The sequence below is a fragment of the Notamacropus eugenii genome, chromosome 1 (assembly GCF_028372415.1).
Source record: "Notamacropus eugenii isolate mMacEug1 chromosome 1, mMacEug1.pri_v2, whole genome shotgun sequence".
NCBI classification, from domain to species: domain Eukaryota; kingdom Metazoa; phylum Chordata; class Mammalia; order Diprotodontia; family Macropodidae; genus Notamacropus; species Notamacropus eugenii.
Window position 1 is genome coordinate 233485622 of NC_092872.1, and position 20433 is coordinate 233506054.

A 20433-nucleotide genomic window follows, 5' to 3' on the forward strand; every position below is an offset into this window, starting at 1 on the left:
TATCAAAATCCATCTGACATCAATAAAACTTTATCTTTTTTTAATCTATCATATGTCACAAGATCTATTCCTTAGGCAAAAAATCTGGGGATGAAGGCTCAGCTCCATTTCCTTCTAGACTCTCTCAGTCTCCTAACTAATTCCACTCTGCTCCATCTAAACTAGAGTAGCAGATTCTGTAACCAGGACACTTTTCTGTCCAACAGACCTCATTACAACGTTTTCTACTCTCGTACTCTGTTTCACATGCTAATCATACCTCTCTAACCAGATTTTAAGTACTTTGAGGGTGTGGGCCATATCTGATTTTTCTTTTTCTTTTATATACTTCTCCCCCTCTTCTCTGAACTACTAGGCATAAAGCAAACACTCCATAAAAACTTCACAAATAGAACTCAGACGACCAAGAACCAAGCCTTAAAATGCATTCAGCCAAAAGTACAGGATGGTCACATTTGTTATGTGCCACTCTGTGTTTTGTGTGTGTGTGTGTGTGTGTGTGTGTGTGTGTGTGTGTGTGTGTGTGCGCACCTCACCACCATCTTATGTGACAAGCCCGATCAAAGAATCCAAGCAGATCCTTTGCCTGGCTTTGCCTGACATTGCCCGCCCTTCAAACCGGGAGGCCAGCACAGCCCCACTCTTCCTAGTGCCACACTTAGCAATTTTCACTTAATTTCTCATTCACAGTTTAGGTTTTGAGGGCAGAGATAGTCTTCAGCACAGAGAAGTAATGGATTGAATTTAGGCAGTCAGCCAGGGAACGTGATTATTGTTTCAGGAGGAAACAATGAATTTCTGAAGCTGACAATAATTTCCACTTGCCAGGAAGGAAGGCAAACTGAAGGTTGAGGATGTTAAGTCATTGACAAAATGTTTGTAGGGTTATGCAGCCATCCACGTTAGGGGTAAAGTATGCCTCTAGGGAAAGTGGAAACATTTAATATCATCCCCTTTTTGGGGGGTGGGTTCAGGGGAGGCTGGTCATGGCTGTAGTCGACCCCCTTCTGGGTGGTATTGCTGTTAAATCCCAGGGTCAGAGATACCCCATCATCATTTCCTGCCTACTGCTTCTTCATGTGTGAAATCAGAGTGTTGAACTCAAGAGCCTCTAAGATCTCTGCTTCTCTGTGATTCTAGAAGATGCTCTAGATGGAGTGTAAATGGGAGGTTTTTTCCAGGTCTAGCACACATTCATTTTAAACATTAATTCAACTAGCATTGTACTGTTCCCAGCACTGGGACACAAAAACTCCAAAAGGAAAATAGTCCCTGTCCTCAAGGAGAATTTATTTTATTAGAAAGAAGATTTCCTAGAAAGACTCATTTAATTTGAAACCAGATTTCGACCTCTATTAGCTTCATGATCCTGGGCAAGTCACTTAATCTCTCTTAGTCTGAGTCTATGAAATAAATAAATATGATATTATCACAGAGTCAGGATGCTAACACTGTGGAAGGAGAGGGATGTGGAAAGGCCCAGTGAAGTGGGCTCGACCTAGAGTACCTGAGATGATGCCAAACCCCCATTAGAGTAGGAAGAGAAAGTCAAGCCCAGTAGTGATGGAGACTAAGGTGTGAGACACAAGGGAGGAAGAAATGCCTTCTAGACATGGGAGGAATCATTCATACAAAGCATGGATATGGAGAATGTCCTGAGGTGTGAGACAGAATGTTGGGATGAGGAGAGGAAGCGTTTCAGTCATTAGCATTTTTGTATTAGCATAGCATAGATGTGTTTGTGTATTATTCCCCTCCTAGACAGTGAATTCCATGAGGCTGGAGAATATACCTTACTTAAACCTTACAATTCCCCCAGTGCCTCACCACAGAATGTATATACAGCAGGTTCTCAATTAATAATGATAGGTAACATTTATACAGCTCTTTAATGTTTACAAAGTGCTTTAAATGTTATTTCAGCCTTATATATATTATGTCAGTTGATCCTTACAACAACCCTGTGAGACAGATGTCATTACTGCCCTCATTTTAAAGACGAGGAAATTGAGACTGAGAAAGGTTAAATGACTTGCCCAGGGTCACACAGCTAGGAAGTAGGTGAGGCTGGATTCAAATTCAAGTGTTTTCAATTCCAAGTCCCATGCTCTATGCGCTGTGCCACCTACCTGTCCCATAATAAATGCCTTTGGAACAAAAATGCTAACCTGCTTAGAAACATAGTCTAGAGTAAATGGAACATATAGCTAGATCATCCTCACAGCAAAGGTGAACTAAGGGGGCAGGGAGACCTCCAATATCTACCTCTGTCAGAACTTCACACTATGTTTTCAACACAGTTGGTGCTTCGTAAGTGCCCCTTCAAACAAATCAGTTCATAAATCACATACCCTTCATAAACAAATGTCAGGTGGAGAATACTGTTATCACTTTCACATCACAACTTTCCCCATTGAGGTTTTGATAAGTTGTGGGTTGGCATAAGAAATTAAATAAGAATTTGGGGGGTGTTTTCTGGAAGCCACAGATGACATACAAAGGCCAGAAGATGGATGAGACAGAAAATATTTAGAAACTCAGAAATGCATAAAAAATGTATATTGTATAATATCAACCCAAACTTTATAATAAGGTGCTATAAATATCCCAGAAAAAGAAAAAAAAAATTGAACTTCTCTGGCACAAAAGGAGGGAGAAAAAAATTTTATGCAGATTTTCCAGATCAGGGGGGCCCTGAAACCCTAACCCAGGTGATATGGAAGGGGAACTTGTAATATCTACAAGGTCAGAATCACACTGGTGGGGTAAGGCTGGTGTGAAAATACATAAATGCTATCCATTCTCATTCTTACCTCCTGCCCTGCAAACTCCCTTCCTCCAAAAAAAATTAAAAAGGCATCATTTGCCAATTCAAAGAGCTTTGACCAAAACCGTTTCTAGTGTTGTGAGTATATATTAGAACTTGTGAGTATATATTAGAACTAGCCAACAGCAGCATACTTTTTTCGTAATATTTTCTTTTGTCATTTTATTTGATTAGAGCTATAACTAACAAGGGGAACCTGGAGCTTTGATTCAAGGCACTGAAATTTAGAAGGTGTTAACACTATTTGTGGGTAGCCAAGTTGCCTGGTGGTTAGAGCAGTGGACCTGAATTCAGAAAGACTCATCTTCCTGAGTTCAGATGTGGACTCAGATCTACTACTTGTGTGATCCTGGGCAAGTCACTTAAACCTCTTTGCCTCAGTTTCCCCATCTATAAAAGGAGCTGAAGAGGAAAGGGCCAACCACTCCATTATCTTTGCCAAGGAAACCTCAAATGGGGTCATGAAGAATGGGACATGACTAAAACCACTGACAAACCACAATCCTAGTTGCAGTCCTTTGCCAGCATAGAAACATCTGAAATTAGCACCTAGCTAGCAAAAATGATTAGTTAAAGTAGCCTGTGTAAACTTTCCTTATCAACTGCTGTCCTGGCCTCTCCAATAATAATTAAGAGCATATATCATAGAAGTTGTCCTAGAGGCCCTAGTATTAATTGTCAGTTATGACTGCTCACTTGTTGCTCCCAACAGTCTTATGAGGCTAGTATTCTGGGCATCATCATCATCATCCTCATTTTACAGATAAGGAAACTGCAAGTTCAGTTAAGGAATTTATTGTGGTCACACAAATGATAAGTGTCAGAATTACTGCCATAATGAAAGGCAGGATCCCAGCTTATAGGTTTTTGAACTCTTTCTGCCATCCTCATAGGACAAGTTGTTATAGCATACAACCTCTTGGGGACCCTTGCCGATTCCACTGGAGGCTTGTAAATGATGTCTCTTTCCACATGGGCAGCCAAACTCCAATTCTTATATACTCTCATCAGCATTTAGGGCTCTCTTCTCCTTTATGAAGCTGCTCCAACTCCTTGGGACATGAGTTCAACCCAACTAATTCAGACATCCACTCCAGAGCCAAAATGATGGCTGTGTATATAACCTTTAACTTTGCCATGATGTGTCTACTGCCACCTCTCCTCTCCTCTGTAATATCCTTTAACGGTGAGTCCTGAATTCATTCCTCTTCTGGGAATAATGCATGTGTCTATGTTTCTTTAAGGTTGTAGGAATTGTCCAACAGTGCTAATTTAGTATGGGCATTGCTGCCCGGAAAGCAGTTAGACTCAGGATTGACTGATTTCCTTTCTGTGCCTAGACTGAACCTGCTCCTCAACCTCTTTCTCCATGGAGTCCCATCACCCTCTGAGCCATCCATCAGAACTGCAGCTCAGGCTCATGATATATTATACTAACATATCATTAGTGCAACGGGGAAGCAAGGAGCCCTGATGATGTATTGGGGCCATGCATCATCAGAATGAGTCACTCTGATGATGTATAACTCAAAAGATGGTACTATCCAGGGAAACATGGACCTACGATCAATCAAGGACAATGTTTGAGAAGAAAATTCAGGGCATCCTCTAAAGGAAAGCAAAGGTTCCCTGCAGTTGGAATTTCAAGGCAGGGCTAGTTCATCCAGGATGGTTTGTCTCAAAGCTTCCTCTTATGTAGACTTGAAATTCCTAATGACTAAACCAGATCATTGGTGGCCCAGCAGGATACTTTGATTTCCTTTTCATCTGGACTTGTCCGGGTGCTTCCTCTCCACCAACACTCCCCCAACCCCGACCAAAAATGTACAAATCCACTCAGATCAAATAGCAAACCTCTTGTCTTCACCCCAAACCAGTACTTTTCAATTCATAACTCATGCTGTTGAGCTCCAGAGGGGTGGGGGGTGTTAAGCCTATTAATGGTTCAAGGGTGTATATATGTATGTGTTTTCCCTTCCTTTCTAAAGTTCCTGCCCTTTATCAATTGAGTACATCTCTGGACTCAGTAGGGTTTGGAGGGCATGAAACCAGTTTATAAGGACTCTGCAAGGGGGAGCCCTCACCTGGTCCCAGCAGTTTTCTGCTTTCAGAACAAGTTTTAGGATTGCAATTTGTCAGTGGGATAAATCTCAATGAAAGTTTCTTGGCTTTTCATACCCAGCGAGCAGGGAAAGAGCCTACATTTAAATAACATTGAGCTTGACACACAAATCACTGAGAGCCAGAATATTCCAAGTTCAGTCTGACACTCCATCACTCACACTGTTGGACTTGGAGTGTCAGCAGCTGAGTGAGGGGCCCGCCCCTGTCCAGGGGGCCCCTCCACACTCCCTTTCCAGGGATCTGAGTTAAAGGACAGGGTGTCAGTTGCCCTTCAGCCTTTTCTTAACACAAAGAACTCTCAAACTCTGAGCTGAGGCCTGGTTGCCAGTGTTAATATATGAAACCTTTTCATTATTTTCAACCTGTGCCTGAATGTGGTCCTGTCAAAAGGAAGGTGAAGGTGGAGGTTGGGATGGGGGGGTGAGAGGGAGGAGAGGTTGAAGATCAGATGTATGTAATTAAGAAAAAAACTTACATCAATATGTAATGCTTAGATTCAGTGGTGAACTGTCAGCTTGAGATCAGAGACTCAAACATTCTGACCCCACCAAAAAAATCTAAAATAAAATAAAATAAAATCAAAGCTCTAGGTGCCCTGGGACTGGAGAATATCAGAGCTCAGCCTCACTCATATGGGAATCATTACAGAAACAAACTCTTCCTCTGGGGGTCCACTTCCAGTCCTCCCTCCACCCACCCAGAAGTCATAAAACAAAGAAGGCACATTATCTCTAAACTGACCTTGATGATAATAGAAAGAATAAATGCCTTTGTTTGCTGGAAGAAGTAGGCTGGGCTGTTAGTGTTTTCAGTCTGGCCCCCAGCTTCACTCTTAGACCCTGGGCTGGGTAAGAGGGTAGAGGCCAGGAGGACCATAAAACACCAGGGCCTCCTTACCCCCCATCACCACCCCAGGGCAGTGGCCAGCAAAAAGCCCAGAGCAGCCGTTAAGGGAACAAGATGCTTTTTATTGTTAAATGTCTCTACCTTCAAAGGCTATTTCTTAAACTTGAACCAAAACAGACCTTACCTCTACTTTAGAGAAGAGGGGTGGGGGAGGCAGCAGGAGAGGTAGTGGAGGGAGGGAGGGGAGCAGGCAGAGCTCCCTGGGAGCCATTTAGGAGGTAATAAGCCTCGCAAAGGTTTCCAAGCACATTAAGCTGGGGTGGCGGCTTTTTCTTCTGGGCAGGCATTGGCAGCCAACCCATGGATTTGCCTCTCTAGTTGGACTCACTTGCCTTGGGTTGTGCCAAACCATAACTGCTCAGAGAGAAAAGGCTTTAAGAAAAAGTTGGGAGAAACTAAGGCAAAGGCTTGGAATGAAAGGAAGAGGCCAAGTCGGACAGGGGAAGTCTAGATGCAGGGAGATGGTAGAGGTTAAGAGAGGCGGGGTCAAAGCAGCCTGGAGGGCAAAGGCAGAGCAAGTGGCTAGGAGACAAGAGAACCTCCTTGCTTCTGTTTTTACATTTCATATATGTGCATGATGCACATATGTGTATATATGTATGTGTGTATATGTGTGTATATATATGTATATATGTATATGTACGTGTGTGTGTGTGTGTGTGTATATGGAGAGAGAGAGAGATACACATTGCCTGGCAACAGTGAGGATTAGTGGATAAAGTGTTGGGCTAGAGTTAGGAAGATCTAGATAAGAATTCTGCCTCTGCTACTTACTAGAGAGTAAGATCCTGGCTTATTATACTTTCTGAATATCAAGTGATTTCCTCTGACTCTTCCTGTTGTCATGAGGACTGACAACCTGGATCTTCAGATGAGGGGCCCCCAAATCACACAAGTGGGGCTTTCCTTGTTTTTCTGTGTTTCCTCCCCTTCCCAGCGGTCTATCCTGTATGTATGATTCTTACTACCAACTATGCATCATAGAGTAAAACCCAGCTCCATCTGGTATAACCTTAACAAAAGCATCTAAGGCTAAGAGAATTTCTGACTAGAAGCACCCACCATCCGTGATTTACAAGATGTATGAAAGTCACCATGGAACAAAGTGGCAAAGACTGGATTCAAACGTATTCAGGGACAGATCATGTAAACTTGCGCCACACAGTCTTTCAGATGGATATGATATCTGGCCAGAAACTACTATTTTGCCAGCCCAAAATATCGCCTGAGGGTCAGGGCAGAAGAGAGGAATGAACACTAGTCAGAAGACTTGACACTAAGTGTTTATGCTGGCTTTCGTTTACCTTGTGACATTGGGAAAGTCACTTAACCTCCTTTAAATCTTAGTTCCTTCATCTGTAAATTAGAAGTAATAAGAATGGTAATAACAGCCAATAATAGTAGTTAACATTTAAATAGAACTTTCTATATGCTAGGCTCTGTGTTAAGCACTTTAACATTAATATCTTCACCATTACCATTATTTGATCCTTACAACAACCCTGGGGGATAGATGCTCTCATTTTCCCATTTGATAGTTCAGAAAACTGAGGCCAACAGTGATTAAGTGACCTGACCAGGATCACACAGCTAGTAAGGGACTGAGGCTAGATTTGAATTCAGATCTTCCTGAGTCTAGGCCCGACACACTGCCCCCATTACCACCTAGCTTGTACCACCTGCATAACTTACAAAATGCATGTGAAAATCAATCAATCAGCAAACATTTAAGTGGCTGTCTGCCAAGGGCTGTGCTAAGCACTGGCAATACAAAAAGAGGCAAAAGATAGGCCCCCACCCTCAAGGAGTTTACAAGCAAATGAAATTAAGTACAATAACTATGAGTATGCCTAGATGGCCCAAAACTTTTAGTGTAGTTGGAGACTTAAATAGCTTAAGACTGGGCTTTAGCTCTATATATGTACTCTATATGTATGTAGAAATATAAACTCTCTCTCCATATATGTGTATGGGTGTGTGTGTGTGTATACGTGTATACATATTCACACATAAACATATGTATATGTATATATAGTGTATATACACAAATATGCGTGTGGAGATGTGCATTATATATGTGTATATATCTGTGTTTTTGTGTATGTATATATATACACATATATATTGTTAATATGTATATGTGCATGTAGATATGTACATATGTGTATGTCTATCTATACACACAAGCATATAGTCAACTAGGTGGTGCAGTGAATAGAGTGATATACATGGAGTCAAGAAGGCTCATCTCCCTGAGTTCAAATCTAGCATCAGATACTTACTGTGTGACCCTGGGAAAGTCACTTAACCCTCTTTGTCTCAGTTTCCTCATATGTAAAATGAGCTGGAGAAGGAAGCAACAGATCACTCCATTATCTTTGCCCCAAATAGCCCCCAACAGAGTCACAGAGAGTCAGACAAGACTGAAAAAAAACTGAAACGACAACATAGATACACACACACATACATAAACTCACACACACATGTGATTCTGACTCCAAACCTTTCCCTAACTTGCCATGTAATGCGGCCAAATCATGCTAATTGTCATCTGTAAAATTAGGGGAGTGGATGGCATAATCTTTAAGGTTTCTTCTAGCTAACCTTCCATGAATCTGTGTATTTATAGCCTATCCAGGGTGATAGCACACATACATAACAAAGATAACCCACACTATGATGCCATATTTGCCAAGTACCCTATATAATTCAAATTCTCCATTAAACTGTGAGTTCCTTGAGGACAGGGACAATGCTTGGCCTTTCTTCACATCCCTAGTGCTTAGGATGATGCCTAGCACATTGTGGGTGCTGAGAAAGGCTTTATTTAATCAATTGGTTTGACTTGATGATGATGTTGAGTAAGGACTGGAGTATTAAGTGCTTACAAAAAGAGAGGGACCGGAATTGAGAAATATAGGGGATAACCACTACCATCTCAAACCCTTCATCAGAGGGTCCAACCACAAGGTCCATAGCCTCAGCTCCAGAGAGGGCTCATGGTTCTTGGGTTTCCTTGAATGGCAAGGTTTTCATTTTTGCAGAGTAGGACTTGTACATTAGACTGAGAACATTCATTATAAATATGAGGAGATATAAATAGACTGCTGAATTCTAACATTTCTATGACCAGCCACGCTGGTCTACTGCTTTCACAAAGCATCTTTCCTTTTCCTCCCCTACTCTCATCTATTTTTCCTGGAAAGAAATTTACCAGCAAACCACAAAGCAGCAGTACTTGGGATCAGGAATCGCATTCAACTTTTTCTAGTGTCATCTTAAAATCCAGTGTAATAAACAGAACAATAATAAAAAAAGAGCTCATGATGTTATTTTATGTCCCCCCCCCCCCAACATAGTAATGTATAGTTTTACAAGATGGAAGTGCAAGAACTAATAAAATATATGGTTTAATTAACTAAACTTATGCTGTAGTCTACATTAGAAGGTGGTGATTTAGGGGGCCTGCTCCTCTTCAGGACAGAATAATGCAAACAGTATAATTAAAAGTTGATGAGAAGTATATTTATGGGGCACAGAGAAAGAAGAGACAGCCAGATTTATGGCACATAAAGTAAACCTTTAGTTTACAATATTATTAATATTTTAAAAACCACAGCCTGTGTGTAATGTAGATCAAGCACCCTCCTCCATGGAAAGAGTCCTTTCTGGGGTGCTCTGCTGAGCTGGCCCTATATAGTTTAACAGTAAATTACATCCCTGAACAGATACGAAGGCAATATGATCAATTATGATCTAGCAGTGATGCTTCTTGAGGCATCTGGAGCTCTGATGGATCACATTTACATGTCTATACAGATGAGGGAGATGGCTGAAGGCCAATTATTTATTTGAGGCACAAATTTCCTGGCTATTAGTCACTGTATTGCAATTTGAAGTGAGAATATGCCACACTACTCTAATCATCCCTGTACAAGTGGATTTCTTGTTAAATCATGTGAGCCATGGTCAAGTCTATGAAGAGCTAATGTGATACATGGGGTGTGGCAGTTATGGGCAGAGACATGGAAGGGTTTTTTTTCTGAAAGCTTCAGTACTGGGGAGGGAGAATGATATGGAGCTTTGTTAGTGAACCTCCCTTTCCTAGGAGACATCAGGCTCATTCAATATCCAATGATTCTAAAGGGGTGTCTAAAAAAGCTTAGGAAAAAGAAAAACCAAGTAAGGAAAGAAATAGCTGCAAGGCACAGGAATTGAATTGCCCTTCACTGTCTTATTTGTCATTTCTCTGCTTCTTGCATGCCGTATTCCAACTAGACTGGACAGTTAGTTGCTCTTGGACTAGACTCTCCCAACTCTTTTCATTTGCATAAGTCATTCCCCAGGATTAAAATGGATTCCTTTCTCATTCCTCCCCCTCCTCCTTCTCTCTGTCTCTCTCTCTCTCTCTCCCGATATATGCTGTATCTGCCCCCATACCCCTGCATGCACGCGCACACACACACACACACACACACACACACACACACACACACACACACCACATACACACAGGTAGTACGATACCAATACTGAGAAATCTGACTCTATACTAGAACTTCAACAATAACTCAAATAGAACCACATTTGTTACCACTTACAAGCTTTATCTTTCTGAAGCATCTCTAGTTTTCCCACCCAAAGTGAAGAAACTACATGTGATAAAATATTCTTGTATCCAAAATATTCTTTGTATCCAAGCAAATGCTATGTGGTTAAAGAAAAAAAAAGACAGACCAGGTCAGAACTGAATATGATGATTTTGTATTATTACACCCTGGAATGGTACAGAAAGAACACATAAAAATGTAATTAACTTCAAGTCAGGGCTCAGTCTTCCCCAAATGGGGCAGTATTTCCCAAAAAGCTAATGAGCTTACACTGTGACCTATGTATAAATCCTTTAGAAATCACTCTCTACCAATTGCTCCACCCCATTCTTGACCTTGAATTGTGCCTCAACTTACATTTAATGTAGTTAGATTGACTTAATTTGTGTTCTAGTTAAATCTCACTTAATTACATATTTCCTGTATATTTGTGCATATGCATCTACAAAGGTCCTGTTTCAATGCCTCATCATTGTGTGGAGGTGATCTTGTGTTCTGAAAGGCTGAGCCAGAGAAGTAACAGGTCCAATATCTCTTACCAAAATGAAAAGGCTTTGAGTATGAGTATTGCATGTCTACAGAATGGTCAAAATGCAGACAGCAACTTCACCCAACAATTGGCCACTAACTAACAGTCACTGTAGTGTAGTAATGGCCAGATTGATTATACAATGCTATATTAGTCACAAGTTGGCTCCTTCCTGGGGTCAAAACCACCCATCATACCTACAAAGAGTTAGTTGTATTAGTTAGTTAGTTCTTTCATTAAACCATCTGTCCATCTGTCAATTATTTTTTTCTTCCTTTATTTTGGTAGCTATGGTTGAATATTTGTGTGTTATGACATGTACACAGGTGGGAGAACAGAAAGAGCCAAAGCATCTCACATAGGAAGTAGCAGTTAAATTGATCTATGAAGGAAACTATGTAGGAACTACAAAGAGTACAAAGAACATTGTAGGAAAGAGGGACAGTTTTCAGGGGCAAGACCACTGGAGAGGAGGTGGAAAAGTCCAGAGAGTGACTCAGACCAGAAATAAAGTGAGCATCAATGAGACCCCTCATGAAATGATAGTTGTATCCAAGGACACATCAGTCCTGAGATTGGGCATCCATGAGGAGGCATCTCCAAGGTGGGAAGGCTTCTCGTGAAAAGATAGAGAAGTCCAAAATGATAGGCTGGGGCCAGGGCTTTGAATGTCAAACCAAGTTTGCATTTCCTTATAGAAGTAATAGGTTTCTACTAAAGTTTCTTGAATAAGGGTGGGGAAGGACATTATATGATCAGTTTGATAGCTCAGTGGAGAATGGTCTGAAGTAGGGAAGCTCTCATGGCAGCAGACTCACCAGCAGGCATGAGGTGATAAAGACCTGTAAATGCACGGTAGCAGTGTCAAAACAGAAAAAAAAGATTATTCAAGACATGTTATAAATGTAGAAAGGACAGTTTTGGTAAATGACTGGATATGGGAAATGAGAAAGAGTGAGAAGTTGAGGATAACACCTAGGTTTCTAACATGGGTAACTGGGAGGTGCTCTCAGTAGTTATAGGTAATATATAGAGAGGTAATGGTTTGAGATAAAAGATAATGAGTTTAGTTTTGAGAGTGTTGAGCTTAAATTGTCTTTGAAACATCCAGTTCAAGATATTCATTAGGCAGTTGAAGATGAGAGATTGGAAAATAGTTAGTGCTAAACTAATAAATCTGAGAATCATTTTCATACAGATGATAGTTGAATCCATGGGAGATGATGACATCATCAAAAGAAATAGTATAGAGGGAGAAGAAGGCGACAGAGGTTGGGGAATACCTATGGCTAAGGGGTATGATTTGAAGATCCAGCAAGGGAGACTGAGAAGGAGCAATCAGAGAGACAGAAAGAGAACCACAATAGAAGTGTCATGAAAACCTAGAGGAAAGACATCATCAGAGAAAAGAGAGTGATCAACAGTATGAAAGTTTTCAGACAGATCAGGAGGATATAGATTGGAAAATGGTGAAGATTAGTTTAGAAAATTAAGGGATTGTCATTAACTTTGAATAGAGAAGCTTCAGTTGAATAATAAGGCAGAGTGGCAGATGGTAAAAGTAGAGCATTAAGAAGAGAGTAAGAATTTTAAAAAGTCAAGGTATCTAGTGTAAATGGCCTCCTTAAGGAGTTAAACCACAAAATGGAAGAGAGATATGGAAAGGTGAAATGAGGATTTTTGAGGATGAGGGAGACAAAGCAAAAGTTTGTAAAGCAGCTAGTGGTCAGGGAGAGCTTGAAGATAAATGAAAGAGTGGGGATGATTGAGTGGGCAATCTGCTGGAGAAAACAGAATGGAATAAAGATGACTTGTGCACATAAAGCTGTTTCCCTTGGCAAGGAGAAAGGCCACCTCTGCATGTGAGATGGGGTGAAGGTGGAAAAAGTAGAAGGCATCTGGGTAACAGAAGACAAGAGTAGAGAAGAGGGAGTTCTCAGAATATGACCTCCACTTTTTAAACAAAATATAAACCTGGATTTTTAAGCCAACCGGGTGGAAAATCCTCATCGTGGGCACTCGGGCATACAAAAGTATTTATTCTCCCAATGTTATTCCCTGAATTTTTCCATGGCATGTAAGTTCTCAAAGAGTTGTTGTTGTTTTCTTTTTCCACCTCCAAAAAAATTTAATAAAAGCTTCAGAATGGATTCTATCAATGTCATCAAAAAACTTGGCAGAGACATTAGTCATTAGCTCAACCACAAAACTTGGTGCTCCCCTTATAAAGTATTTGATGTATGGAAAGTACTTTGTGAACTAAAAAATGCAAACTAAGTCTTTGCTTGTTTGTGTATTTTTTCTTCTTTCCTTAAAATTGCCAGTGGAAACTCAACCAAAGGAATGATAATGATGTTCTTATATTCTCGTAATATACTATAATATATTCCATATCAATATACATTAAATGTATTATAATTTATATGACATGTAATATTACAATATATTTTGTTGTAATATATTAACATATCACATATATGTAATAATATTTATATATCACTTCAAATTTTGCAAAGTGTGTCCTATGTATATTTCATTTGAATAAATTGTTTATTCAGTAATCCACAATAATGAATTTTCATCTAGCATTCAATCCTGAACTATGGCATCAGGATGCTGACAATGCAGTTTACAATTATGAAACCCTTTCAAACCCAACCCAGAGGCAGAACAAAATTCAGTCAAATATCACCCACTGGCTGCATCTCCTAAGCTATGGGACTTTAATGAAGGTAAAGTTGAATACTACTGAACAACAAATGACCATATGGCCTAACTTACTAACCCAGCATCTGTCTTAATGGAATCATAGAACTGGAAGAGGTTTCAGAGATCATCAAAACAATGAATACTTAAACAAAAAAGTCCTCTGTAACATCTCCAACAAGATATCATCTAGCTTTGATTTGAAGATGCCTAATGAGGGCCAACCTTAGGAGAGCGTGAGGCTAATGACTTTGTGCAGCTCTGCCTCACTTAAACCCCATTCAAGTGCAAGTCAAGAAATCACCTTTAGGATGTCATTGGTCTTCTTCAAGAACAAAGGTTAAACAACACTTATTGAGAAGCTCTGATTGCTTCTTTTCATCAAACTAAAGATTTGTTCTCTGCCCTCCTTCAAAAGTAAAATCAAATCCCACCTTCTGCAAGAAGACTTTTCTGATTCCAACCACTACTAGGGTCTTCCCTTTGAGACTGTCGTCCAACTACTCTGTATGTGTCTTATATGTACATAGTGGTCCCCATATTATTCTTTCCTTCCCCCCTCTTTGAATATGAGCTCTTTGGTAGACATGTTTTTGTCTTTTTGTGTCCTTATCACTTAGTACACTGCCCAGCACATAGTAAACACTTTATAAATGTTTACTGATTGACTGACCTTTCTTTAACTTCCACCCCTTGCTCCTAATTCTATGCTTTGGGACCAAACAGAACAATTCTTATCTGTCTTCCATATCTCCGTATTTGAAGATAGTTATCATGCATCTACCTCCAAGTCTTATCTTCTTCCAAATAAACATTCTTAGTCCCTTCTAGGGACCTTTGTGGAGAATGAACTCCAGGCCCCCTATCACCCTGGGGGCCCTACTTTGAATATGACCTAGCTTATAAATGCACCCAGAATTGAATATAATACTCTTGATATGGCCTGTCCAGGGTTGAATTTATGGGGACTATTACTATCTTTGACCACTGTCTTTAGTTCTTAGTATACTTTGTCTCATTTCAGTGATTCAGTCTAAACACAGCCTCATGACCTAAAAGAAAGGTTGGATCCACTGATGGGTACCCTTCTTCCTAACCAAACTCTATCCCTATCTTCAATAATGGGGAAACTAGGAAGTCTTCCCCAGGTATATGGGTTGTCCAATTTGACTGAGGGCTAAGATCCCTCACTATTTCCAATTCCTGGAAATCACTGGCACCAGAGAAGTGCTAAGTCCCAAGAGCAAGGCTTGCATGGTGACATTTATGGTCTCTGATGGGCATGAGCACTGAGCCCTCTGTCGCCAGAGGTCTGGCCAGGAGAACCATCTGTTTCCTGGCAGAGAACACAGCTCTTCACATCAGTATTTTTACCAGGTTTCAGTATAAATAAATGGAAACATTTGTTTGAAATCCTAGTACTGTTGGAAACACTCATGGGGAAGAGGCACATTGGGGAAACATGCAAAATAAATTAGGTACAAAGCAGATAAAGAAAATAATATGAGCTCTTCTTCATTATCTGGTTCATTACACTTTTTAGTGCTTATTAAATTGTTGTTAAATGATTTAATTTTGTTTGAAGAAAAAAGGGGATGAAAAGGGGATGAGAGATTAAAGGGATAAAATGCTGATCTCTGCATTTTGGGACTGGTTACAGAGCAAGTGCTAAGATGGGAAAATTAATTTGTTGGTCTCTCTTGGGGAGTAGTCACCACCAGGCACCATAGCACATGCAATTTGGCTTATTTTTTGCTTAATTGGCAAGGCCTTCTCAGGGGAAAGCCCAGCCTAAGCCAACTGAAAGGATAAATCACCCATAGTGATGGCCCTGCCAGGGTCAAGTATAATTCTTCTGACAGAGGAGTAGGGTTTGGATGCTAATGTGTGAGCTAACTCTTCATTTTCCTCAGCATGTAAAAGGCAATTTCCTTTCTGTCTGTGCATGCCCCTGTATTCACTTATGTTCTAAATGCTGTTGTCTCCCAAACAGAAGAGAAGTAAAAAACACTACTAAAACTGGAAGATCATTTGGAGTTGTTGCCATGTTTGAAAGTCATCTTTACAAGGTCTCTCTGAATTCTATAGAAACTGATAATAAAATTTTCTTCAGTTTTTGGAGAGGATGGGTGACTTGAACAAAATTATTATGTCATCCATTCATTTATCCAGCATTTAATGAGTGCTTTCTACGTATAATACGTTGTACCAAGTTCTGGAGAGATGGACAGTATAGCCACTACCTTCAAGAAGCTTATAATCTCGTGGGAGAGATAAATAAATCCACAGTATTTATGAAGCTTTTACTTTGCATCAGGCACTGTGGTAAGCACTGGGAATTCAAAGGAAAGTAAAAGACAGCCCATGCTCTCACACATATTCTAATGAGAGCGGGGAGCGGGGAGGAGCATCTAAATAGCTAGGTCTGTACTAGATGTATACAAAGTGGATGAGACAAGTCTACAAGTAAGTATAATGCAAAATGGAAGGTGTTAAAGATGGAGTTTGTTTTGAGAGTTGAGAGGATGGAGAGACAGACATTCTGGTTTAGGAGAAGATATTGTCAAGTCAAGCATTTAATCTCGTCTTTGAAGGCCCAGAAGGTCGGATTTTTTAAAAGATGAAAATGGAAGAAAGGGAATATTAGATTTGGAAAAACTCAAGCCAATATGGGGAAACAAGAAACCAGAGAATTCATTGAAGGGTCAATGAGTAGGCAGCTTTGGTGAGAGTTCCAAGAATTTTCCCTTCAGAGCTTGTTTCTTTGCTCTTTTGGTATTTTTTTTTTTTGTATCTATTGGCATACTTTATGGACAATAAGTAAGATATTTGCATCTTAATGCAGGTTTTCTAGAGATTCTCTCAGTACAAATGAAAGAGTTCAATTATAGGAATTTCAGCTTCCTTGTGGCAGGTCAATGGGGGAAATAATTGGAGTGTGCCCTTTTGACATCCTTCCCATCATGCCAAGCAGACTACTAACTATCTTGGCTGCAAATGAGGTAGCTACCTCTCCATTAGTCATCATTTTGGTGACTGTCTCTCCCTTATGACCTGGAAAATTCTCTAGCTGCTATTTGCCTTGTGCAGTCTCTCACAGAAAAGCACCCAATGTGGTCTCATTTTCCATACTTAGGGATTTTAAAGTACAAACACACATCCTCAGGAAAGTGCCCAACTATTAGCTGGCAGGTCATGGAATAGGGCCAGGAGGAAGACAGTCCTGTGCACAGGCATCTAGCGATGCCAAGGGGAAGCTGCAAAAGGGAGAGAGAAATGTGCCATGCATGATCTCCCCTGCACTCTGCAGGCTGATTGTAGGCATCCCATCACTAAAGAAGAGAGGTGAATGGGAAAAGATCTGTGCAGTAAAGAAGATACTCATTCCCCCAATTTGAGGACTATACAGTGACCATCCAAATGGGATCCAGAGAGTTTGACATTTCCTCTGATATAGATAAAACATTCAACCACTCACATATTTCCTGCTCCCCAGAGACTTCAGTTTATAGTTCTGGGAGAGCAATTTGCATCAGTTTTATGAGTATTAAGGCACCCACTGTACAGAACCACTCCCAGGAAAGGTACTAGGCAAGCTGCTGTGCTGACTCATTAGAAAGGGGGCAGGCTTATGGAAGGACAAACAATGTAAAACATTTTCTTGATTCTTACCCATTTCCTTCTCAGAAGCATTGTGTCTCCACAACCAAAACCTCTGCAAACTACAGAGAAAGCGGGGGGGAAAAGGACTGTACCTTTCCTAATGGATTTGGGCAGAAATGAGGAGCGTTCCTAGGTAACTCCCTCACCCTGCCCTACTTTTTCCTATCTTCTTTCTAACAAAGTCTGTGGCACCAGGCACCTGAGAGCAGAGTTTGGCTTTCAAAGACCTAGATTTAAAGCAGGGGGGAAGAATTCTCCCTCAGAGGCGCCTGTACGTACAAATATGTATTCTGTATTTATACAGCATATTAAAAGCAAAAACCTACAGTAATGCAACATTAAAGTCAGGAAATGCAGAAGTGAAGGTTTTATGGCATTGTTAGCTGGTCCACCCCATGCATTCTGCATAATGAAACTCACCTTGAAATGCAAACGGTATAACATTGGGGTGGGGGAAGGAGGAAGAACACCTGAAACCTTCTGCATTTCCTGACTTTCATTACTTCAAATTGCAACATTAATAACAAAAATACACAGTTGAGAAAATGCTAATTTTCTGCTTTTTCTTTCCTTTTTCTCTTTCATCTCATTCCTCATCTTGCCTCTCCCCCCCCTCCCCCCCCCCGCCAACATTAAAATAATAATGATGATGCTAAGGGAAAAGAGAAAAGAAAAGTGGAAAGGTGGCAAAGAGGAATCCTGATTCCCAAATTCTTTGTTGAACAATTAAGATGAAGTAGAAAATTCAGCAAAGATAAAAACAAAATAGATATAGCCCCTGGCTTCTGTGGCCAACTGAAATAATGTTTACACAGCCTTTGATTTTTTCTAGTCTGTTATCATTGTGAAAACAATACTGGGTGGTTACAAGAGCAACATATTTTTTTTGAGCTATTAGGATTTTTAAAGATCCTGTACCAAAATGGTGAGAATCCATTCTCCCATTGGTCATATGATTCTCAAATTTGCAAAGGACTGGCCCTGGACAGGAACCAAACACGGATACTTTGTTATCAGCAACATCCCTCACGCTCGCAGTGCGCTACTGGGGGTCCAGGCTGGTGTGGTGGCTCCTACTGCCTGGTGGTTTGGGGGGGTGGGGTGGTAGTCAATGGGGTGGGAGGAAATGGAAATTCAGAGACATAAAAAGTGAGATTCCCAGCTTCGGTATCTACTCCATTATCCTGAGTGGTTGCCCTCCCCACAGACCAATCCCACTGCTTGGATTCTTTGGCATTCCAAGAAGGAAAAAGATCACTGTGACCTTGGCTCTAATCTCTCAATAAAGATAGGGCTAGAGTGCCTTTGACTCTCAAGGTGCACATGGTAGCAGGAAATTACAATTATGATTTTTATCATTCCAAGAAAATTAGCCACAGAATGTGCTCTTGTCTGTTAATTTGGCTCCAGCACACATTAGAGCAAAGCCAACTGGCTAATTTCAAGAAGAAAGAAGACAGAGAAAGAGGAGAAAAGAATTTACTAACCTGGCGATGAGATTCTCAAAAACTGGACAGCTGCTTATTTCCTTTTCCCCACCTATACATTCACAGGGTTTCCCCCCACCCAAGGACAGAAAAGCAGGAAATAGTGGGATAGTCAGTCCATGGGGGATTGCTTTTAGAGACTCCACTTTAGATCCAATCCAAAGTTCTTCTTCCTTGAAAGTGTTGATATATTTCATGTGCTGTTCTGTGCTAGGGGTTTGAAGACTCCCCTATGGATGCCTCTTGTTACAGAGTTGGAGGTTTATGAGGTGGGCACTGGCTTCGAAGCAGTTATTCTGCATAAACTTAACTTGGCCCTGACAAGAGCAGAGAGAGCCAAAGAAGTACCTACCATTGTCTCCAAGGGAGTTCCTCCAGGAAGATGGTCTCCATTTCGGACACTTCTCAATGTTTGCAAGACAGGAGCCAAAATTGTAATGGCTTGAGGTGAAAAGGAGGGAAAAAAGCATTCTGGAAGCCTGATAATTTATAATAGTCTCTAACTGGGTTTCCTACCTCTGGTCCTGTCCTTTCCCATCTGTACTTCACACAGCTGCGGAGATAATATTCTTTTTAAGGCACATACCTGATAACATTGATCCATTACAGTCAGAGACTTCCAATGGTTTTTCATTGCTCTTAGGCTACAAGAACAAGTCTACAAAAAACAGCAATAAAGAGTTATTCTAAAGATGCTCTGACTTCCTATAATCCTAATACTCTTAGCCAATTACCAAAAGGAGACATTTTCATCATCTGCAAAATGGTTTGCAGAACATTGGATATAAAAGATTAATCCCAGGATATTGACTTATGTTCAGATCATTTTTAAGTGAACTCCATAAGGGTTTCATAGCATAATGGAAGGAATATTGAATCTGGAGTCAGAAGGATTGTGTCCAAAGCTTACCTCTGATACCTATATGATCTGGACTGTTTCCTGATCTATGCAATAAAGAAGGTAGAAGAGATGGCCTTTAAAGTTTCTTTCATGTGTAAATCTAGGCCATTCCCAGACTACTTCTTAAACAGGTCTATTCACTCAATGGGCCTTACCTTCCTCTAAGTGAGTACTTGAAAAGGTCAGCCTAAGAAGGCCAAGGTCTCCCATTGCATCCTGGGTAATCTCCAGTCATCCTGATGAATATCTGGTCACTAGATCCAGATGGCTCAGGAGGAGAAAGTAAGGTTGGTGACCTTGCACAGCCCTCCCTCACTCAAAACAAAGTCAAGTACAATTCATGTCATCATTTCTCTGATTTCAGTCTTCTTGGAAAAACGAAGGATGAACACAATGATTCTATGATCCTAAAATGGGAAGAACAAAATAATAATTTATGTTAAAAATTTATTAAGGTTTCAAAGTGCTAGATGCTATAATAAGAGTAACAATAATGGTGGTGGTGATGATCATAAGGATAGCATTTAAGCACTTTCAGGTATGTAAGGCTTGCTGATACTATTTTATTTGATTTTGAGAGGATTATTCCAATTTTATAGATAAGGAAATTGAGACGGAAGGAGGAGTCAAGTGATTTGCCCAAGGTCACATACCTAGTAAGTGTATGAAGCAAGATTTGA

The 20433-nt window shown here is 40.5% G+C and overlaps 1 long non-coding RNA gene across 1 annotated transcript in view; it reads right to left on the bottom strand.

Annotated features, from left to right (window-relative positions):
- LOC140524707 (uncharacterized) overlaps positions 1-19056 on the bottom strand; it is a 55023-nt gene extending 35967 nt beyond the window's left edge. Inside the window, exon 1 of the long non-coding RNA XR_011973805.1 lies at positions 18853-19056. This is a non-coding gene — a long non-coding RNA (uncharacterized lncRNA). The remainder of the gene's footprint in view (positions 1-18852) is intronic.
- Positions 19057-20433: the final 1377 nt, after the last annotated feature.